The following is a 24,796-nucleotide window of genomic DNA, read 5'->3' on the forward strand; positions in this document are numbered from 1 at the left end:
CATGTGACAGTCAAACCCCACACCTTGTGTTTGTAAGGCAAACACCTTAACCATTAAACCAGCCTCCACCTATAAACACCTCTGTCAGTCTCGAACCCCAGACCTTGGACACACTTGACTGCATGAAGTACCACTAAGCCACAGCAGATATATAATAAACAGCCTCTGCGAGGCTCGAACCCAGGACCCTGCACACCATACACAGTGATTTACCACTAAGCCATGACCGATATATATATCATGTGGTACATAAACAAGCAGGGTATATTATGTGGTACATAAACAAGCAGGGGGTACACACTCCTACCCCCTTTGCAGACTAGCCATGGCATTGTGGAACACTGCCTTGACTTATCAAGTACAACTACAAGCTCAATTCCTGCTAGGAAAGCTGAATACTCTGGCAGACGAACTAAGCAGAAATCTCAGGGATCCACACGAATGGAAACTAACTACAGATTTTCAACATGTTGACACGCAAATGGGGGAGCCCAGAATTAGTCCTGGGGTGAGGCAAAGAGATCTATCAGTTGAACAAATTTTGCACAAGAACTCATCACAAAAAAGCCCGGAAAGTGGATGCTCTATCCTTCAGCTGGAAAAACCTATCCGTCTATATGCCTTTCCACCTCTGCCTCTGCTCTCAAAAGTTCTAAAAGTCAAACAGGACAAACCAAAAATGATTTTGATTGCTCCAGACTGGCCTTGACAGCACTGGTACCCACTCCTGCGCAATGTTTCACACCTTCCACCGTGGCACCTGCCTCAGACACCTTACTTACTGTCTCAGCAGAACAACCAAATTCTGCACACTCCGCTCCAAACTTTGAATCTTGCAGCGTGGCTGATCACCTAAATTTACCCTTAGCATCCCTCAGCAAACCTGTAATGGATGTCATTTTGGAGGCGAGAAGGCCTAGTACTAGAAAATCTTAAGCTGACAAATGGAAAAGATTCTGTGCCTGGAATCAATCTGAAGGTATAAGCACAGCGGTGCCCAACATTCCTCAGATTTTGCAATACTTAACTGAGATGCATCACAAGGACCTGTCTTTCTTCCATAAAAATCCATGCCTCAGCCATTTCAGCTCATTACAACACAGAACCTCCCCTCTTCTCTCACCCTTTGCTGAAACAGCATCTCAGAGGGGTCAAAAACGTAATACCACCCAGGAGACCTCAAACGCTTGCCTGGGACCTCAATTTTGTATTGGAAAAGCTTACTCTCCCTCCTTTCGAGCCAGCTGCAACTGCAGACTTAAAATTTCTCTCCTGGAAAACAGCTTTCCTTTTAGCAGTCACTTCAGCTAGAAGGATTTCTGAGTTACAGGCTCTTATGGCAGTGGAGCCTTTCATTATTTTTCATGCGGACAGGGTGTCTCTCAGAACCAATCCGTCCTTCATGCCTAAGGTGTGGTATCCAGTGTGGCTCTTAATCAGACCATTCAGTTGCCAACCTTCTTTCCCAATCTGAAGAACAAGGGAGAGCAGATTCTGCATTCATTGGACGTACACAGACAACTTAGATTTTACTTAAACAGAACAAAATCTCAAAGAAACTCTGAACTGCTGGTGGCTTTTGCTGCAGGGACAGAGGGAAAGGCTATTTCAAGGCAAACCATTTCCAAATGGATAAGCCATTGTATTCGTTTCTGCTATATGCAAAATGGTAAAACTATCCCCCAGGGGATCAGATCCCATTCCACCAGTGTGTGTGTGTGTGTGTGTGTGTGTGTGTGTGTGTGTGTGTGTGTGTGTGTGTGTGTGTAGACCGCAACTGACGCAGGACCCAAGACTTTGTTATTCAGGCCGACTGAGGGCAACCTGCCAGCAGATTACCCTAATGTAATGACTGCAACAGTGAATACACTCTAACATCTACATTTATGGTAAGTGTGCACAACTTGTACTGTCCTAATGCTGTGTAATTCCATCATCCCAACCATTGCGTTGGGAATCTACCTAAACGTAATGACTGCAACAGTGAAACACTAAGAACATAGTACAGTTGTGTACACTTGCCAGAAATGTAGATATTAGTGTGTTCACTGTTGCAGTCCTGGTTACCCTTCTTCCAGCCCGCTTCTTTTCTTTGGCTTTACCTCTACTTTTTCACTATGCTTAAAAGCCCTTCTGGTGCATTTGCTTTTAGGATTGGAGGTATTTTTTTTGTGTTTAATTTTATTTGCTCCCCATTTGGGGGGGCGCCTGACATCTGGGGCAAGAAAAACTGATGTAAATGGTGTTGGTTACATGTTTTATACCCCTGACGACCTGATGTCATGGGAGAAGGGACAGCAACCAATGCAGGACCCTAGACTTTGTTAATCAGGCCGACTGAGGGCAACCTGCCAGCAGATTACCCAAACATAATGACTGCAACAGTGAATGTACTCTAACATCTACATTTATGGTAAGTGTACACAACTGTACTTTTGCCTCCCCCCAGAATTACCAGTTGGACAAATTCTGCACATGGACTCACCACAAACAAGCTTGGAAAGTGGATGCTCTGTCCTTCAGCTGGAAAAGTCTTATCAGTTTATGCCTTTCCTCATCTGCCTCTCCTCTCCAAAGTACTACTAAAGATCAAACCGGACAAACCCAGGATGATACTGATTGCCAAGTAAAAGGAGCACTGGAGACCACATAGTTCAAGCACGAACAGTTTATTAGCAAGTCCCCATTTAACCAGGGCAGCATCTACCTCTACAGCCTTTCTCAGAGGTGTCCCTACCAGAGACATCCTAGAAGCTGCTACCTGGAGTTCTGTATATACTTTCACCAAGTATTACCATTTGCCAATTTTCTCTAAATCAAGAACTGGCTTTGCCACTGCAGTCTTGCAGGGCCTTATAGCTGGTCCTAATGCTATCTGAATTCCTCCTCCCATCCTTTGCTTTGAGAATCCACCCAAATGTGGTTGCAACAGTGAAACATGAACATAGTACAGTTGTGTACACTTATAAATATAGATGTTCGAGTGTATTCACTATTGCAGTCCTGGATGTCCTTCCAGAATGCAACTGCAGTCCTTACATATGGGTTGTCCTGCCTCAGGCAGCCCTTCAGTCGGCCGGATTCCAAAGTCTGGGTCCGGCGTCGGCTGATGTCGCCTCCTCCCCGACGTCAGAGCGGCTGGGGTATAAAAGCATCAGCCGACACCATCTTCTTCAGTCTTTCTTGCCGCGCGGTGCCCGAAGCAGAAGCAGTTCGCAAGTGCTGGTCGGCCAGCTCCTGTGTTTTCAGTTACCGAAGTCATCAAAAAGCTAAGTACCCCGTTGGGGAACCTTTTCTTGCCTCAGCCGATGTCAGATATAACTGCAAAAGTTAATAACTGTTTGTCTTGTGGTAAACAAATACCTCATAAGGACTTCCATTCTTACTGCCTTCCCTGCCTTGGCCCAGACCACGACGTCTCGGCCTGTGCTGCCTGTGCTTGCTTCAATAAGCGCACACTCAGGCGCCGGGCAGAATTTGCTGATGACTTTTTTGGGGGAAATTACTCCTATATCATGCCGTCGGAACAACCGACAACACATGCTTCCAAAAAACGGAAGGACCGGGACCGACATTCTTGGCCCGCGACTTCCACCGACACCACACCAAAACCTACCGCGAGTGCATCGGTCTCTTCGGAGGCGGTAATTCAACCGCTCCAGACAGACGACACCGCTTTACCGATCATTTCGGTCCCGGAGGCTACCCCAGTGCCGGTTGCTGATTTTCCTCCTGAAACCGAAGCACAAGATTTGCCTGACACCATACCGGTTGACAAAGTTACTCCAGCATGTGGGGCAGCTAGGCCTCCGGTGTTTATGTTCATCAAGGCCTACGCACGTGCTAAGGCTGCCAGCCAGGCTAAGTCTCACCCTCCTAAATCTTTTTCTCAGGGTCCCACTTCTGATAAACAGATCATGACTTTAGCTGCAAATCTAATTTCCTTAATCAGAGGCTCCCAGGCTCATCCAGACAGAGGTTCTCAGCCACCTGCAGACAAAAGGCCTAGGGTTGAGCAGACAGATACCCTTTCCTCAGATGAAGCCTCTGGTGACTCAGACCACTCAGATTCCCAGGAAGAATCCTTCCAGGCCTACGAGGATTCTGATGCTGAGGAATCTATTCCATCTGCCTCTCCTCCTGAGGATATTTCTTTCGAGAAATTCTCCACTCCATGAGAGAGCATTTTCAGTGGCAGGGCCAGGAATTCTCAGATTCCAGGAAAAGGCTTCGTACCTTCCTTAAGTTACCCCAGCACAGGCCTTTAGCTATCCCACCAGTGTTAGATGTATTGGATGATGTGTACTCAGACTCGAGTGCTTCTCCTGATTCTCTCCCTCCTGCTCCTGTCAAGCCAGACAGATATTACAGGGTTCCTGAAACCCATAAACATCTCTTTAAGATCCCATTCTGTTGATCTAGAAACTATTTCCCAGGGGCCCAAAGGTGTGGCCACTTCCACGATCAAATATCCTTTGCCCGCAGACAGGGAATCAAGGTCCCTGGAGAGGTGGGGTAAAAAAGTTTATACCTCAACCACCCTTGCCATGAGGGCCCTTAACTGTCTTTTTCATATGTTTCAGTATCAGGATTTCTTGATGGATGATTTGCAGATAAAGTTAGCCTCTCCTGAGCCTTTAGATAGAAAGGCCTTGCAGGATTTGGTTCATAATGCACAGCAGGTTAGCAATCATTTTCTTCAGTGTGTTTATGATGCATTGGAAGCTTCATGTAGGGCAGCTATGACATGGGCCGTCATACGTAGACATGCTTGGTTGAAAGAACATGCATTGCCAGATCATGTTAAAGTAAAGCTTCTAGATGCACCTCTGGAAAAAACACAAGCTATTTGGTACTAATGCTCAGGATGTGTTAAAATCAATTGAGGAAAAGGCTAAATCAGTACAAACAGTCAAGGATTTCCTCCAGGTTCAGCCACCAGGAATTGGCCTTCGAAGAATTGGTCCTTTCCAGACACTGACAAGTTCCAAAGGGGGAAAACACAGGCGTGCTCGAGGTAGAGGGCAATACTGAGGCTCCTACAGGGGCCGCCAATGGCAAACGACTAATCAGAAGTGGCGCAGGAACCTCTACTGCTGCACAGGGACAATCACAATGACTTGACTTTGACACCGCCGACCAAGGTTCAAAGAAAAGCACCTTTAGGCAGAAAGTTATCCTTATTTTCAGAAAATTGGCACGTTTTAACAAAGGACAAATGGATTCTGGACATAATAGACCAAGGTTACAGGTTCCATTTCCATACTTTACCAACAAGACAAGGCATGCCAAACCTGCCAAAGAATCAAAGGGCAGAGGCACTCATATAAGTTTCAAAGCTGCTACAAATCAAAGCAATAGAAAAGGTTCCTCCTCAGGAACAAGGCCAGGGATTCCACTCAAGACTGTTCCTTGTTCCAAGAAAAGAAAAGCAATGGAGACCTATACTGGACTTGTCCGCTCTAAACACTTTTCTCATTGTGCCAAAATTCAAAATGCTGACGCTCCAGTAACTTCTTCCCATGCTGGGCAAGGGGTCTTGGCTGGTTACTCTGGACCTCAAGGAGGCATACCTGCATGTCCCAATCAGACACAGTTGCAGAAGATACCTCAGATTTCTTGCAGGGTCAGAGCATTATCAATTCTCAGCATTGCCTTTTGGCTTTTCTACTGCGCCCAGAGTATTCACGAAATGCCTGGCATCAGTAATTGCACACTGCAGACTCCAGGGGATACAAATATACTCTTACCTGGACGACTGCCTTGTACAAGCGGACAGCAAGTAAGCCTTGATAAGAAACTTGAACTATGTCATTCACTTGCTACAGGCTTTGGGATACACAGTCAACATTCAAAAATCAAGACTACTGCCATCCCAACAAATAATTTTTCTAGGAGCCAAACTGGACACAAACTCACAAATGGTTTTCCTCACAGAAGAGAAACAAGAACAACTGCCAGATTGCTTCAAAAGCCTAGCAAAGCACACCCAGATGACTGCAAGGAAAATCCTGCAGGCCCTGGGTTTCATGGCATCTTGCATTCTCCTGATTCCACTGGCAAGACTACACATGAGAAAACTACAATAGTACCTAAAAAGTTTATGGTCTCAACACAGCCACAACTTAGAAGCAATTATTCCACTCATTCCATGTCTACAAAAGGAATTTTTGTGGTGGGCACAAGCAAGCCAGCTAAACAAAGGCATGTCTTTCAACAAACCTCAAACAAGCCAAACCATTACAACAGACGCCTCAGATCATGGATGGGGGGCGCACATGGAGGGCAGATGTATTCAAGGGCAATGGGCGCCCCGGGAAGTGTATCTACACATCAATCAAAAAGAGATGTTGGCAGTAATTCATGCAATCGAGGCCTTCGGAAAATTTCTTCAGCAAGGTCATCTGCTAATAAAGATAGACAACACCACTGTTATGTGGTACATAAACAAACAGGGAGGTACTCATTCTTACCCCCTCTGCAGACTAACAATGGCTCTTTGGGAAAAGTCACTGAAACTGAACATACAGTTGCAATCCCAGTTTGTTCCAGGCAAGGACAATGTTCTGGCGGACAGCCTAAGCAGAAACATCTTAGACCCGCATGAATGGATGTTGCATCCAGACATTTTTTCTCAAATAACTCATGCATGGGGGAGGCCGGACATAGATCTTTTTGCCTCACACCTCAATCATCACCTGAAGAAGTTCTGCTCGAGGACACACCATCCTCAAGCCTGGAGAATGGATGCTCTCTCCTTCAGCTGGAACTCTCTAACAATCTATGCATTCCCACCTCTACCATTAATGACCAAGGTGTTACTGAAGATCAAAGCAGAACAACCGAAAGGCATTTTGATAGCTCCAGATTGGCCAAGACAACGCTGGTATCCATTACTAAGGAGCATAACTCGCACCAAGCCGTGGCCCCTGCCTCAATGGCCTCTGCTTTTGACACAGCACAATTACAGGACAGTTCATCCCAACCTGCAAACTCTGCAGCTGGCAGCTTGGAGGGTTCCATGACTTCTCCCCATATCTCTCTCTCCAAGGAAGTTCAAGAGATCTTACTGGAAGCACGCAGACCTTCCACCAGAAAAACTTATTCAGCCAAATGGAAGAGATTCAACATCTGGAATGCCAACAAGGGTCAGGATGCATCAGTAATGAGCATCCCACAGATACTAGAATACTTGGCAGAACTGCTGCATAAAGGCCTTTCATATTCTTCCATAAAGATACACGCTTCAGCAATTTCAGCAAAATACAACAGTGATCCACCTGTGTTTTCACATCCTTTGCTAAGACAGTTTCTAAGAGGGATAAAGAATATAAAACCTCCCAGAAAACCACCGGTGCCTGCATGGGACCTCAATTTCGTGTTGGAAAAATTAACTCTTCCTCCTTTTGAGCCAGCAGCCTCTTCAGAATTGCAATTTCTCTCCTGGAAAACAGTTTTCCTGTTGGCAATTACCTCAGCAAGAAGAGTCTCTGAGATACAGGCCCTCATGGCAGTACCTCCATTTCTCATTTTTCATCAGGACAGAGTTTCTTTACGAACCAATCCCTCATTCATGCCAAAAGTGATATCCAGGGTGTCTCTAAATTAAGCAATTCACCTGCCTACCTTCTTTCCCAATCCTCAAAATAAAGAAGAAAAGCTGCTGCACACTTTGGACATACACAGACAACTGCGCTACTACTTGGACAGAACAAAAGCCAACAGAAAGTCTGACCAACTATTTGTAGCTTACGCTGCTGGAGTAAAAGGAAAGGCAATTTCCAAACAAACAATTTCAAAATGGATAGGACACTGCATCAGATTCTGTTATTCTTCCCATGGAAAAGGTGTGCCAGCCGATATCAGGCCACACTCCACCAGAGCTATAGCCACCTCCACAGCCTTTCTAAGAGGGGTTGCTACAAAGGACATTCTAGTAGCTGCTACATGGAGCTCCATGCATACATTTTCCAAGCACTACAACCTGCCTTTATATTCCAGATCCCGAGCAGGCTTTGCTTCGGCAGTCTTGCAGGGCATTTTAGCTACACCATCTCTATCTTAGAGCCTACCACCCCCAGCTTGGCTATGGTATTCAACCCATATGTAAGGACTGCAGTTGCATTCTTGAAGGACATAGTACAGTTTTGTACCTACCATAAATGTAGATGTCCGATAGATATGCAACCGCAGTCAGGTTTTCCCTCCCTCCTACCCCTCTATATTTTCTCATTTTTGGGTCCACTTCCCTTTTCAAATTAGCTGGGGATATCTGTTATGGTGCATCTGTTTGTTACTGTTGTGTGTCTGGAATTTTTTATCCAGCCTCTACATTTAGCCTTCCTTGGAGGGCACCTGGCATCTGGGGCAAAAAACACTGAAGAAGATGGCGTCGGCTGATGCTTTTATACCCCAGCCGCTCTGACGTCGGGGAGGAGGCGACATCAGCCGATGCCGGACCCAGACTTTGGAATCCGGCCGACCGAAGGGCTGCCTGAGGCAGGACAACCCATATGTAAGGACTGCAGTTGCATATCTATCGGACATCTACATTTATGGTAGGTACAAAACTGTACTTTACCCTCCCTCCAGCCCCCTGACTTCTTTTGACTATACCTCTATTCTCCTCTGCTATACTTTAAAAGCTTTTTGGTGTATTTGCTTTTTTGTTGGAGGTATAACCTTGTGTGTGTGTGTGTGTGTGTGTGTGTGTGTGTGTGTGTGTGTGTGTGTGTGTGTGTGTATATACATATATATATATTCGATATAGATAGATATATATTTAATTGCTTCCCATTAGGGGGACACCTGACATTTGGGGCAAGAAAAACTGATGTAGTGATGTCGGCTGCATGTTTTATACCCCTGACGTCGCGGAAGAAGAGACTGCAACCGACATAGTACCCAAGACTTTGCTAATCAGGCCGACTGAGGGCTACTGCAAGCAGATAACTACTAAAATATAGCAGGAATTTCTCCTCCAGTCCAGGATGGTATGCCCAGTGGTTGTTCCTAATGTAGTTATCACAAGTGTTTAATTAGCTAGTCAACACTGTCAAAGTTTGTAAGATTTAGTCTTTACTTGCAGAATGAATGGGATTGTTTATAAAACATTGTTCTTGTTTATCCTTTTATGTAGTCAAGGCCAGTCTTATTGTTTAAACTAGATGTGTCCAACCTGTGGCCCTCAGAGCTCTGCCATGCGGCCCTCTAACTCCAACATCGATGTACGCATGCCCAAAAACACTTTTTTGTTGTGTTTTTCGCGCCCGTGACGTGTAACTCTTAACATCGGTGTGCGCATGCACCAAAGCATCCTTCTAGTTTTTATTTTTTTGCACCAAAGAAGGGTCCGTGTGTTCGCGCCATAATTTCGTGCCAAAGAATCAATGTGTGTGTTCTTGCTGAAGAGGGACTCATCTATGGATTTGCTGCCATTGCCTTTTAAAGAGACAGCACTTAACCTGTGTTAATAAGTATGGTGTGAGTGAGTGCGTGCATGCATGAAAGCAGAATGTGTGTGTGTGTGTGTGTGTGTGTGTGTGTGTGTGTGTGTGTGTGTGTGTGTGTGACAGAGGGCCAGAGAGAGACACATGCACAAAGAGGCTAACGTACAAACAAGTTAGCTCACAAATGCATCCTACATTAAAAGTACACTTTCATTAAATTGCAACTTTTCTGACAGGGAGAGTGTTGTATTGAATATGAAATCATACCTCTCAACTGTATGGATTTTCGAAGAATGTCTGGATTTTTGCCTCATCTTCCAATTTGTGTCTTTTGCTTAGGAAATAAAAGTAGTCATCCAAGTTAGTGCAGTCCCAGGGAGTAAGAATGAGACAGCAGCCTAGGGTTAATGGGTCAGTAGTGGATTGACTAATGTGGGACTGTAGCATGTAAAGTTTTTTTTTTTTTTTTTTTTTTGACAAACAAAAAAATCACCCAGTACTGTCTTGTCATTGGTGGGTTCTAAGCAGTGGTAGATTGGACAACAGTAAGCATATCTTTGGTGGATCATCCATACTGGCAAATCAGGTGTAATTTTCTAAATGTTGGGGGTTTTAGTGTATATGTGTGTGTTTGTGTTGGGAGTGCTGCAATAGTAGATTATTAAAGACAGATACTTACAAACTGTGGAGAATGTTTCTTTGTTTCAAAACCTAATACTTGGGTAATAGGAATGCCAAAAAATAGATTTTTTAAGACATAGCTTCTTGCCATGGATGGATATTTACATTTAATGGACAATGTTAGCAGTATGAGTGTGGTCCTGTAAGGATCTGGAGGATGCTAAGTCTTCCACTGCCAATGTCTTGTAAAGTGACCTGGAAATGGATATTGGGATGCTACTGAAAAAATACAGCAAGTGGGTTTGAAATGCAGTTTAATTAAACAAAGTGCACTTGCAATTTACAGGCCATAATTTAATTTATTTCAGGTAGTCCAGATCCTGGTAGATTGTATACCATTAGACTTAATTAGGGAGAGGTGTCATTCTGTGGAAATAAGCAGACCTAGTTTCAGTGAAAGCTCTGTGGTTGTTTGCAGGTAGGAAGTTGCAGGATGTGGAGCCAATGTGTTTTATTATTTTTAATGGATTTGTCATTTCAAAGTCTGGTTTTCTTTGTTGCAGAAGAAGGCAGAATTGAATGAGCCATATAATGCTTAACTGACAATAATGGGATAGAAACATTATACGTGATGTATAATTTTTGCATCTACACTTGGTTCAATGGTGTCTGTGATGCATAACTATTTTTGGGCCTGTGTCCCAATTTTATTTTTCGCTTTGTCCAGAATTATTGCTCTAAGGTTGAGAGGTATGGTTCCATGCTAAATCAGAAGGTTTTATTTACCTTGGAAGACTTTTCAGCATAATTATAAGAAACAGAGCGTTTTTAATATTTCCACTTATTTCCAATATAAACTGCCATGTAACCTTGCAAATAACTTTCTTATTACGCTACTTTAATTCTTTTGGAATTGACAGGTATGCTTCATTGGTTCGGACGTAAGCATAGTGTGCTGTGACTGATTTCTTGCAGCAGTCTGTGGTTTACTTATTGCAATAACTTTTCTGTGTTTTTGGGTGTGTGATCAATTTAACAGTTTTAAAGATGTTTTCCAAAATTAAATAAATACATAATAAATAAAAAAAGTAATCCTTTCTTCACTTTGAGCTATTGACACAGTGTGGGAATTGTTTTTTTTCAAAAGATATGGTCAGCATTACAGCTTAGTAAACGGTCAGTCTGTGAATAACTTCTGCACAAATTAAAATGTCTGAATGTCAAATGGCTTTAGATTGGAGAGAAGTTATACGTTTACTCCAGTATGTAGTATGATCTTAGAGAGTTTATAGATTTCTTATTGATATAATTTTTGTTGAGCAGTTATTTGTTGATTTATTGATGGTCCTTTTGGTGGTGGGAAATTGCATGGATGAATCCATCTCTATTATGATTTTTTTTTCAGATATTTTGACTTCCAGACAATTTCAATCAGTGAGACTGTGTCGTGATTACTGAGGTTGCCTATTTTACAAGTAGGGGCTCCTTTTCTGTGTCTGTGTGTGTGTGTGTGTGTGTGTGTGTGTGTGTGTGTGTGTGTGTGTGTGTGTGCATGCGTGTGTATAAGAGAGAGAGATTTAATATGTATACTGAATATATTTTTGCAAATGGAATTCTTAGTTAAATAGGCTCCTCTTCTTAGACAAGTAGACTTGAGTAGCCAATATTAGATCTTAGCCATCCAGCTGGGAAAGTTTAGTATGTGGATTTTCCTTCTGGTTTGATGAAGGCTATGCTACTTACTTAAGGAGTACATTCATGGCTATCCATCCAGTTGTAGTGTTGTTGAACTACATTGTTTGATAATGAGAGGAGCTTTTTACAGAAGTTGAAAGTTTTTGTGTCAAGAACCTGTCCATACAAAGTGGCTTGTTTATGTTGCAGTTAAGGCTGTGGTCTTTGTAGTGAGTGTTTTAAATATAACGAGTATTTCTGAGGTGGAGAAAGTCTCTTAAGGCAGGATCTTTCTTGGCCTGGAAAGCAAGCCAGTGATGAAATTTATAGGGGCCAGTGAGAGACCGAGGAAAGCAAGAAGCTTTTTAGTCTGTTTGGATAACTAAGTGAAATCAGTCCTTTGACCTTTTTTTGTCAGAAATGGTTGTACTCTTTCTTTTGGCATGGTGTTTTGCTGAGGCACGTGCCAAAAGGGGTGTTGCGCTCAATCAATAATTGCTCTTGTAAAGGAAGAATACAGGGATGTTATGACCTCCTTGTCCCTGGATGAGATACCCTTACTAATGAGGTGGGCCATGTAAAAAGCTTTCCGTACAACGGAGACAAACGTGGTGGTCAAAAGTTAGGTTTCTATCAACCTGGGTGCCCAAGCACCTCACGACTGATTGCGTGCTTACAACATTGTTATTAATGTGATAATTTGTGGGGACATCACTCTCCTCAAAGGGGATGATTGTGCATTTTTTGGCGTTTAGCTTGAGGCCATGTTTCTGGCACCAGTCATTTGTTTGGGTGAGACCCTCTTGTAGCTTATTCAGAATTGTTTTATTAAGTCACTAATGTGAATTCTTTACTTAATTGCAAATTTGTTGGCTTATTTTTGTGGATTATAGTATTGTAGGACTGCTAATGTTGACATTGTATGTAGATGGACTGCTGGAGTGGTTTTCCCAGTGAGAAATGCTAGTGCTGTAGTGAATATCTGTTTATTTGTAAAAAAAAAAAAATCTATATATTAACTAAGATGTTAGAGTTAACTGTTAGATTAGAGAATTAAAATCAGAATGAGAATTAGAATTTTAAGGCAAATATTAGGCATTTATTACATTTATTAATTGTTCGAATGCACCTACAGTACAGCCAGGAGGTCGACTTTGGTCTCCCATGGCAGCAAAAGAGTTAACTATATGATATATTTTATATGCGGCCCCAAGACGATTTCTGTTCACTCAGTGTGGCCCCAGCAAGCCAAAAGGTTGGACACCCCTGGTTTAAACATTGGATTTTGGATTATTTGATATCTGTTGTAAGAGTGATGATGTTCATCGTGTTTCACTGTTGCAGTCATTACACTCTGGTTATCCTGCTGGCAGGCTACCCGCAGTCAGCCTGAATTCCAAAGTCCTGGTCCGGCGTCAGTTGCTGTCGCCTCTTCCCTGACGTCAGTGCACCAGGGGTATAAAAGATGCAGCCGACGCCATTTTCTTCAGTCTTTCTTGCCGCACGGTGCCCGAAGCAAAAGCAGTTCGCAAGTGCCGGTTGGCCGACTCCTCTGAGATTTTCAAAACCGAATTTCAGATCAGAAGTCTACATTAAAGCTAAGTACCCCGTTGGGGAAACTTCTTTTTTTTTCTTGCTCCAGACCGATGTCAGAAAATGTTAACAATTGTATTTCTTGTGGGAAGCAAATAACTTCATAAGGATTTTCATTCTTCCTGTATTCCTTGCCTAGGCCTTGACCACAACGTTGCTAGCTGTCGGTTTTGTGCTAGATTTAACCAACGCACTATTAAGCGTCGGTACGATTTTGCCTTTCATTACTTTGGCCGAAGATTTAATTATATAATGCCATTGGAACAGCCGACAACCAGAGTTTATAAAAAGCGCAAGGAAAAGGACAGGCCTCCGAGGTCCAAAACAGTCGAGGCCTCCGCTAGGCCAGACGCCGGTTCTCAGTGAGGTGCTTTCGCAGCCCCTGATGCCCGCTACGTCAGAGCTACAGCCCGCTTCCTACTCCCACGTGGAGCTGACTTGGCTTCTGGACACTCAAGGTATTGGACACTCGTAAACTATTCCCTCAGATGGGTCTGGAGCCGCTGAGCAGGCATCGGCTTCTGAGGGTGTTTTCAGACCTACACAGTTATATGTAAAGCCATCCTCAGCTTCACAGGCTAAAGCAGCTCTAAAGACAAATAAACAAGTACAGCATTCTCCTGCACAGACTTCCATGCCTAAAAAACAGATGCTCAAAATGGCCGAAGACCTAATTACTTTAATTAGGGGTTCCCATCCTCCTCCTGATAAGCGGCCTAGGCAAGAGACAGAATATGAATCTTCAGATCAGGTTTCCATTTCCTCTGACTCCTCTTCTGAACAGGGTTACTCCCTTCCTCCCTGTGAGGATTCTGATGCTGAAGAGTCTATTCCTTCAGCCTCTCCTCCTGAGGATTATTCTTTTGGGGAAACACTTCATACCATGAGGGAGCACTTTCACTGGGAGAGCCAAGATTACTCAGAATCTAAGAAAAGGCTCAGAGACTTTCTTTTACTTAGCACAGACCTCTTGCTATTCCACATGTTCTAGACATAGTAGATGATGTATTTTCAGAGTCCAGCCTGTCTCCTGACTCTTTACCCCCTGCACCGGTTAAGCCAGACAGATACTACAGGGTTCCAGATTCCCACAAATTTCTGTATAAAAATCCTGCTGCTGACCCAAAAACTGTATCTCAGGGTCCCAAGGGGTCAAGGCTTCCACTGCGAAAAACCCTGTCCCCTCTGATAGGGATTCTAGGGCACTGGACAGACAGGGGAAAAAAGTTTACACTTCTGCTACCTTGGCTATAAGGGCTTTAAATTGTCAGTTTCACATGCTTAAATATCAGCAATATTTAATGTCACTGCTAAAACAGAAAATGTTGACAAATTCTGAATGTCCAGATAAGGAAATAAAGGATTTATTGCATGCAGCTGAACAAGTGGGAAAGCATACTTTTATTTTGACATAACATGACAGAATCTCCTTCACATGAGCGCTTCCTTTTTTTGAAAAAGTTTGGCATAGCCAAATGAAAGCGCTCATGTGAAGGAGATTCTGTCGTGTTATGTCAAAATAAACGCTACTTTTGGATATAAGTATTTATTTTTGTTTTCTTGACGCAGCAACCAGTCCTATTGTGCTTGTGACTTTTTGGTGCTTGGTTTCGTTTTGATTTATCTGGAAAGCATACTTTGCAGTGTGGTTTTGATTCACTGGAGGCCTCTTGCAGGGCCACTGTTATGGGTACTGTCATTAGAAGGCATGCTTGGTTAAAGGAACAAAATCTGCCTGATCATGTTAAAACAAAATTATTGGATGCTCCTTTACAGCATGTTACTTTGGTGTTAAGACAGAAGAGGTGTTGAAGAAAATGGAGGATAAAGGGAAATCTATGCAGACAGTTGAGGATTTCTTACAGCTACAACCACCCAGATTTAGCAGGAACTGGCCTTCAAAGAATTGGTCTTTTCCAGTGTCAGACAGGCCACAAAGAGGCAGATACAGACACCCTAGAGGCAGATACCAGCCCCAAGGCTCATACAGGCCTAAACAATGGGGTGCTTCTACCTCCAAAAGCGGAGAAGACAAATCACAGCCATATAGAAAATAGTCCCAATGGCTTTCCTCTGCCAATACCAAGCACTTATCTTTTGGCAGCCCCCTTGGGGGGAAAACTAGCACTTTTTTCACAAAATTGGCATATAATCACCCAGGACAAATGGGTTTTGAATATAGTGTCCCAGGGCTACAGGTTCCACTTTCACACCTTGCCAAAGGCAAAAGGTATGCCAGACCTGCCACAAAATCAATGGGCAGAGGCACAAAAGCAAGTTACATCTCTCATGGACATGAGGGCCATTCAGCGAGTACCACAGCAAGAGCAGGGACAAGGATTTTACTCAAGACTATTCCTGGTACCCAGAAAGGACAAAGCCTGGAGACCAATACTGGACCTGTCTATTCTAAACACTTTTCTGGACGTTCAAAAATTCCAAATGTTGACTCTGCAGCAGCTTCTGCCCATGCTGGGCAAGAAGGCTTGGCTTGTAACTTTGGACCTTAAAGAGGCATACCTGCATGTCCCAATCAGGCAATCTTGCAGACGATACCTCTGATTCATAGCTGGATCAATACACTACCAATTCTCTGCACTGTCCTTTGGCTTATCTACTGCGCCCAGGGTCTTCACAAAATGCCTGGCACCAGTAATTGCTTTCTGCAGACAAAGGGGAATTCAAATATACCCTTACTTGGACGATTGCCTTATTCAAGCAGAGAAAAGACATTCTACTGAAGCATCTGGCGTTTGTAAAAAGATTACTAATTTGCCTAGGGTACACGGTTAACGAAAAGAAATCAAAACTAGTGCCCTCTCAAGAGATAATATTCCTGGGTGCAAGCTTAAATACAACTGCCCAGATGGCTTATCTCACGCCAGACAAACAAAGGCAACTGACTTCTTACTTCAAAATGTTGGCAACAAAGACCCAGTTATCTGCAAGAAAAATTCTGCAGGCTTTGGGCTTCATGGCATCCTGCATTCTACTAATTCCATATGCAAGACTGCATATGAGGAAACTACAATGGTATCTAAAAAGTGTTTGGACTCGACATTAATTGCCCTCATTCCCTGCCTGCAGCAGGAGTTTCGATGGTGGGCAGAGGCCTGTCACCACAACAAGGGACAGCCATTCACTCTACCTACGGCCAGGCAGACACAACAGAAGCATCAGATTATGCCTGGGGGTCCACATGGCAGGAAAATGTGTTCAGGGAGCATGGCCAGCAAGCCAAATGCATCTTCATATCAATCAAAAAGAGATGCTAGCTGTTCAGAATGCCCTGACTGCCTTCAAGGATCTGCTTCATCCAGGACAACTGCTGGTAAAGACGGACAATACTACAATCATGTGGTCCATAAACAAGCAGGGAGGCACACATTCCTACCCCCTCTGCAGACAAGCCATGACTTTGTGGAGCATAGCATTGACTTGTCAAGTACACCTGCAAGCACAATTCCTGCCAGGAAAGACAAATACTCTGGCAGACCAACTAAGCAGAAATCTCAAGGATCCTCACGAGTGAAAACTAGATCCACAAATCTTCAGCATGATGACAAGGAAATGGGGATGCCCAGACATAGATCTATTTGCCTCACCGCACAACCGCCAACTACAGAGATTCTGCACAAGGACTTATCACAAAGAAGCATGGAAAGTGGATGCCCTATCCTTCAGCTGGAAAACCCTTACAGTATATGCCTTTCCTCCACTGCCTCTCCTCCCCAAGGTACTCCTAATGGTCAGAAAAGAGAAGCCAAAAATGATAGGCTCATCCAGACTCTGCTACACTTTGCTGTGAAGGAAAGGTTAGTTTGCTTTTATTTTTTGTATTACTGTATTGCCTTTCTGTATTTTGAATACTGTAGTTTGTTTTCTTTACCTTGTGTTTTGCTTGCATTCTGTTTTAACAGCATATTAAAACTTCAAAAGAGACCACAGCTCTCTCTGTTCTGAGTCAGGCAGAATTTTTTCCCGCCCTCTCACCCATTTAAGTTGTTTTGATAAATACCACTGTCTTTCTAGTTGCCCGCCTCTTATGTTAATCTGACCATATATCTCATTTCTCTCTACTTTCACTGGCTTATGTGAGTAATCATAATTTTTTTAAATCCCACCCCTTCAATTATTTAAATTTATTGGCCATCCTACAGTATTTCATAATACCAAAATACAAACGTGGCCACCCCTTTCAATCCATCTTGCTGTTTTAAAAATAGTAACTCTCCACTAAACCTTAACTTTTTAAACAGGTAAAACTCAAGTTACCTACTTTCACATCTAACTTCTCTAGTGCACACTGCAGAGTGCATTCTTTTCAGTCTTACCTTTAAGCACCCCTGTGACAAGCACTTTCTCTAATACCTGCTGGAAAGCACTAGGAAGCCTTAAACTCATACAAACACTGAACTCTCCTTGTTAACAAGGAGAAATTAATAGTAGGCACTAAACAGCCTATAATTGCAAAGTACCTTGCTAAGGAAACAGCTCCTATACTTTACAAAGAAAAAAAAAGCCCCAAACCAGGCATGTCCAAGGGTCAGCTTCCGGTGATTTCTCCTGTCCACCTGGTGAATCTGGGCATACTGGGGCAATGCAGCAATTGCCTCATGTACACAGACAACCCTCTCCTACCACCCAACACTACAACCTGTGAGAGATGCACTTACATAGCCAAAATGGAAGCAAAGCTCGCTCCACCCAAGATTGTGCTAAACAGTCAAGAGGAGAAGGTTAACACCCACACTACACCTCAAGCAACACATAGCCCTTCTAAACCCGCACCACCCACATATAGCAACACTAAATCCACATATGCAGAGGCCCTTAACTGTAACCTGCCCAAGCAACAAAGACCTCTGAAGCTGAAACGCAAACAAACACCAATCACAACCAATGTGTCACATAGTTCACAACACCAGTGTGCCACCCAGCAACAGCCCCTTGTGCCACCCAGCAACAGCCCCTAAGGCAAGACAATGTACCTAACACTTTAGTCATAGGTGACTCTATAGTCCGGCACACTGATGTCCCACTTACCAGGTTGAATAAGGAGAAAATTACAGTCAGCTGCCTGTCGGGTGCCAGGATCCGCCACATAACGCATGCACTCAAGTCACTCCACAACAAGTACAAATATGACTCTGTCATTGTCCATGTTGGAGTGAATGACTTGAGACGTACCTCCCTGGACTACTTGAAAAGAGACATGGAAGAGCTCTCTGATCATGTGGCCCAGGCAGGTATGACCCTAGCCCTGAGTAGCATCCTGCCTTCGCCCAGAATGATACCACAATATAAGGATAAAATAATTGACTTCAACAATTGGCTAAGCTTATGGTGTCATTCAAAGGGGATCCAGTATCTGTCTGCCTGGGTCGACATGATTGACAGACCACAATGCTTTGCCAGAGATGGTCTGCAACTGTCGGCCCTGGGATTCAGGTTACTGGCTAAGGCTCTTGCCACCCTTATAGTGCCTTTTTTAGGCAAACTTCAAAGGACAAAACCACCACCGTAACGGGTACAAGCATGCAAAATCTGAAGGTAATGCTACTCAATGCTAGAAGTCTAAACCTCAAAATGCACTCTCTCGAGGCACTCCTAAAAATGGAGAACATCGATATCTGTGCAGTAACTGAGACCTGGTTCAAGGCTCCAGAGAGCACCCCTGCAATACCAGGCTACAACTCTTACCACACTTTTCGGCCATCAAACCAGGACCTAAACACTAAAGGTGGAGGAGTGTCAATATTCACCAAGGATATTAACACCACCAGGCTAGTTGGCCAACACAATGTGTCTGAAATTCTCCAAGTGCAACTAACACTAGGTAAGACTGCAATCCAAATTGTAGCTTGCTACAGATCCCCCACCATACCCCAAGATTCTCACTACACCTTTCTAAACATACTGGAAAATATTAACATAGAACCAAACACCCTAATACTGGGTGATTTTAGCTACCCTGCCATTAACTGGGAAAGCTACTCATGTCCCAACACCTTTGCGCAACGGTTCTTGGAATTCATAAATTCCAACGCTCTGGATCAACTAATCCATAGTCCCACCAGGGGCTCCAATATCCTAGACCTGGTCATTACCAACATGGGAAATCAATGCTCCTTACCTATGGTCACCCCCTCGTTAGTCAGGTCTGACCATAAGCTAATCACCCTTAACATCCACCACCCCCACCCCCCAGTAAAGAAACCACCATAAAAAACTTCTCCAAAGCCAACTTCATGCTACTCAAGTCAGAAGTGACAAACTTCTTAACACCCATGCAGATGGGAACTGAAAGATCTGAAGTAGGAGATTCATTTGTCTGCAACCTGTGGGTTATGGATCCAATATCGGATCCGAACCGGCATGGTTTACCAGCTATGGATCCGAGCTCTCAGCTCCTCCCCTCACCCATAATGCCCTGCTCTCCCTACATGACCTCAGATCTAGACCACGGCCAGGTAGAGGGTGACTTCTCACTAGTACCAACGAAGGTTACCGCACATTCCCTGCCCACCTAACAACACACAAGTTCAAGAGTACTCCTAAAACCCATGACCAGCGGCATTCATCCACACCACTGGATGGTTAACTTCAAAAGCAAAAAACTGGCACCACCCAATAACAAAGACAAGTGGATTCAGCAATACTCCAGAAGTGGTTGCGGTGGATCAGAAAAAACTAGCAGAGCAAGGAAGAGGAATGCACAATCCAGCCAGGAAATCCAAAAAAAAAGAAGCCTTCCAAGACCCGATGGCAGAAAGAAACATTGAATACATACATCATTGTCCCAAAATTCAAAATAGAAAGGGTTCTACTACAGACTGTCCCCTGGATTCCAAGCTGCAGGCGATATCTAGAGACCAAGGAGTGATGGCTCCTCACTATCTACATACAGCATTGTCCCCAAAATTAGAAATGCTGTCAGACCACATTCTGACAGAGCACATGGGCAACCTTCGAACCTCCAGACTATCTAGATCTCAAGGAGGCATGCCTGCGATCCACAATGCATACTACGGGAAGATACAAAAGATTTGTTACCCAGCGAGTTTCTATACATTCTGCTACTTGGGCACAATCTTAGCTACTGCGCCCAATCTTTCAAAAAATGCCGCCTGCGCAGTAATCACACTGGGACACTACAGGGCATTACACTTTACCCACACCTGACCAAAGCCCTGCTACAAAGGGACAACAACTGATAGTTGACAACTGGTATGTGAATAATCAAAGTCAGATTCGTATATCAAATGGTGGCCCAAACTAAAAGGAAGCTCAAGAAAAACTTCTTAAAGCTAACAAAGCTGAACAAATGCATAATTTGAAAATCAAGGCAGCTACGGAATTTGGGGTTCCTTTGCATAGACAGCCTCAACCTTGCCAAGACAGGGCTCACGAATTAACAGGACCACCTACGAATTTATGCCACAAACACTCCACCGAAAGCCTCCCTAAAACAATAGTGTCCATTCCAGGCATCCTTTCACAGTTCCTATGGTGGGCCAAGATGTCACAGATAACCCAGGCCTCCCCCCAGGCAAGCAGATGTCAAGCAAGCTCAACCATTTCACACATGTGCTTCAAAACCTGGGCTGCACACATGTGCAGCTTCTGGAAGGATTGTTGCAGGATCCTCAACTCAATGCACCACTTGAGCACACAAGAACTAAAGAAATGCTTGCTGTAAAATTGTGGAAGCCAACTTTAATCACCAAGCTGCAAAGAGGCAGTTCATTTTTGAAGGACAGACACAACCACTCAGATGTGGCATCTCAACAAACAGGGGAGACATTAACGAAGTGGACCCTAGCACTCCAGACCAACATCCAGCTGCAAGCAAGATTTGTACCATGAGCTCAGCCTAAGCTAGATTTACATTTTTAAAGAAGACCACATCAGATGTCGATAATAAGAACAGTATTTCTGACACATCTGGGCGCCTGCACCCGGACAAACACCCTTTGCCTAGGACATTTTGGGGAATGCATTTCACCCACGGTCAGTTATCTCAACATCTCCACACTGACAAAATTCTGCATTCACATTTTGCCCTTGAGCATGTCCTGCCTAACAATAACTCCCTACCCTGACTTCTAATGTCAGTTTATAAATCCTACCCTTCTATTTAACTACACCCAAGACTACCCTCAATTAAGAAACACATCAAATGATAATCCTGAAATTCTGACTAATCATGTTATTTGATTATTAGTCCACTCTCGATGAAAGACAACAGCATTATGTAGCCCTGCCCTTACATCCTTACAACTGAAGGCAACATAAATGCAGCACCATAACTCCTTTAAGTTTAACACAAAGACATTCAAGCAACAGCACATCCAACAGAAGCGCCAAAACAACTTGGAAAAAAACTTTAAAGAGCGGTCCAAGAAAGAGGAAAATAGACCTTCAAGAGGAAGAAATGTCTCCGTAGAGAGAAGGTAGGGCGTTAACCTCAGAACAAGCCTTTCTATCTCTCTGGCTGGGGACTCCACCATCACTATTTGTCATGCTCTCAGCTCCTCCTCAATCATCAAGCCTCATGCCCTGCATTTTTCAGCGATCCAGCTATTTTGGCCACAATTCAGCTTGAATCCTAACGTTAGACACCAGGGGACTTAAAATTAATTCTCAAAGTTGACACTAGAACCACTACACCTCAAGTGACTTCTTAGACTTAGAGGGGACTTCAACCCAGACAGCTTAAACAGCTCACTATCACAAGACCAGATCAGGCTGTGGAGAAGACCTCAGCAGCAGACTGCAGAGAGGCCCTTCCAGCTGGAGGTCCCAGAGGCAAGCCTTAAATTCAGTGCAACACCATATAATCTTCCACCAATCCAGAGTATCTCCCACATTCATAATCCCCAAACCTCAACTTGGTAACAGAGATACCTCAATCCAGGCAGCAACAACCTTTGGGACCCTTGGTCAGACTAGACACCTTCTGCATAGAACCTGGGCAACACCCCCATGAGAGCTGCCTCCCTTGCATATTTAGAGCCAGCTCGATAGGAAAAACTGACCAGCATTTTGCAGCTAAAAAACTGGAAGAGACAATTCCAATATGCAGCCAGACATAATCCAAGCTTGCCTTACCAGACAAATACAAATGTTACATAGATTGCATCAGACCTTTGTACAAGGCCCCACAAAAAACCATGACCACAGCTAATACTACTACATTCTACAAGGGCAACAAGCACTGGGGACTTCTGTCAGGTGGCTTGGAAACAAGACTGACACCACTAGCTATCCCTCTTATCATACATTTTCCAAGCATTGCGATACAACATGAGTTCCTAGATCCCAAAAAACAAACCATATGCCTATAATCTTCAAGATCTAAACATTAGTGAACAGCCACCTTACAAGAAAGATTCTTATGAATGCAGACATACAGGCATCAGAGGAGTTGCATTTAGATTTTAACCAGATGATGCAAGTACAGTTTGTGACAGTGGTAACTCTCACGAGTTCCCCCTTCCCAGCACAGGCTCCCTCCCCCCTTCAATAGCTACCTAATAGCTAGATGTTAAATGTGTATTTGTTTGTATATATGTACATACACAAGTCTATTTTTTTTTTGTTTGTATCAGATCTCAGGAAAAATTACATTTGCAGCAAATTTTCTCAATCAGGAGGGCTTCTGGCATCTGGGGCAAGAGGGGCTGCCAAGGAGGGCCCTGGAGGCTTTGCAAATGGGAAGTCCAACAAAGATGACGGGGATGAAGAGCAATGACAGAGGCAAAGCGGACCCGACTTTTGGAATCCGGCCGACTGTTTGCCGCGCTGGTGACCTGATTGGTGTTCTCGAGCTCTTCAGCTAAATGGTTATCTAAAGTGTTTTCAGTGTTAAAATTTAATTGTTTTTGAAAGTTTGTGTGAAAGTTTACGCTCCCTTTTTGATATTTAAACTTGTTTAGTTAATTTAATAATTTTTATTTAGTTTCCCTCCTCGCTGGTAGCGTAGTGTGTGTTTGGGCCTGTTGTGTGTTTAATTTACTTTTGCTTTTTACCTTTAGTTTAAGTAAATTCTAAGCTCTTAGGATGTCAGAACAACCTAAGGCTGTTTTTTCGAAGTGCTCGAGTGTGGCCATAAGCTTTCCCCTGCTGATGGCCACACTCGGTGCTTCGATGCCTTGGGGTTGAACACCTCACTTCTGGATGTTCCATTTGTGCAGGGTTCAACCCCAGGGCATTGAAGGAGCGGAGGTCTAAGCTGGTCCTGGCGGGACTTTTGCCCCGGACTCTGCTCCGACCTCCGCTCCTTCGGGGAACCGTGTCACGGTTACCTCCACTCCGCTCCTCCTCCTCCTGGGACTCAACCTCCCTGTAGTGGTTGGAGGAGGGAAGCTAGAAAGAAGGACCGGAGGGAGAAGCACCATAAGCGGCGGGCGAGACCTCCGTTCGCCCGCCTGCCAGCGGCTTCTCCTCCGGCCTCCTTGTCTGCTGGTTCTCCCCCTCCTCGGCTCCGGTCACCCGTGTGCTTTTCACCAGGACCCGATCTCCATCGAGGCTATCCAGGAGGCACTCAAGGCCTACCTCGGTAACCTCGTCGAGATCGACCTATAGCTTATCAGACGCTGATCTGGACCGGATTATGAGAAGGTTCATCCAGGCCCAGATGCAGATGGGAGTGCTCTTGCCTCCCCCCCCCCTCTGGGGGGGAGCTCGACCCCTTTCTTTAAACCTATTGCTCCTTCTCAGACCCGCTACCCGGGTTCGGAGCAGTTGGAGCCGAGCAGCTTCGGAGCCGGGGGTGGGTCGGCGCCGACAGTACCGGTGCCGGATCCGACCCTGCCCTCGAGTGCCGGATCCGACCTCGGAGCCTGGATCTGAGCCGGATCCGGGGATCAGTGCTCCTCGGCGCCGTCTGTGTCGGAGCGCACTGTCCCTCGGATCCGGCGCCCGCCGGCCCGATCTACTCCTCTGATCCGAGTGGGAGCCGATTGTCGGATCCTTTGGTCGAGGTCGGCTCCCCTTCGGCGTTTGATGTTGTGGAGAGGGCCCTGTTGAGGGTCTCCGGACCCCCTGCACTTGCTTCGGCTCCGTCCCGTGCTCCATCTGCACTGGGTCAGGCTTCCACCATCCGGCCCTTGGGACAGCCCGCTCCTATGCCCCAAGTTGTTCCTTTGGAACAGGTCACTGTTGCAGGAGTCCTCTGACAGCCCCCGAGGATGCCCCGCAAACATACATGCAAAAGGAGGCACATTGACGCCCCCGAGTCTCTCACAGAAGACACGGACTTGGAGGAAGGGGAAGGCTCCCCAAGATCACCCCCTGAGGATGTCTCATTTGGAGACATCATGGAAATGCTCCGCATAAGGGGGGTGGTCATCCCCCAAGTCTTCCTCGGACGAGTCCGTGTTCTTGGAGGCATTTGAAGCGGGCCCGTGTACCTCTTGGGTGTCCCCTCCTGCCGACCCCCTGGTGGACCTCAT

General features: G+C 44.7%; 1 protein-coding gene across 2 annotated transcripts in view; it reads left to right on the forward strand.

Moving 5' to 3' along the window:
• Nucleotides 1-24,796, forward strand: part of SPDL1 (spindle apparatus coiled-coil protein 1) — a 1,384,944-nt gene that overhangs the window by 366,069 nt on the left and 994,079 nt on the right. The gene's annotated exons all lie outside the window — the stretch shown is intronic.

This window comes from Protopterus annectens, chromosome 4.part0 (assembly GCF_019279795.1).
Source record: "Protopterus annectens isolate FY-2018-M chromosome 4.part0, PAN1.0, whole genome shotgun sequence".
NCBI classification, from domain to species: domain Eukaryota; kingdom Metazoa; phylum Chordata; order Ceratodontiformes; family Protopteridae; genus Protopterus; species Protopterus annectens.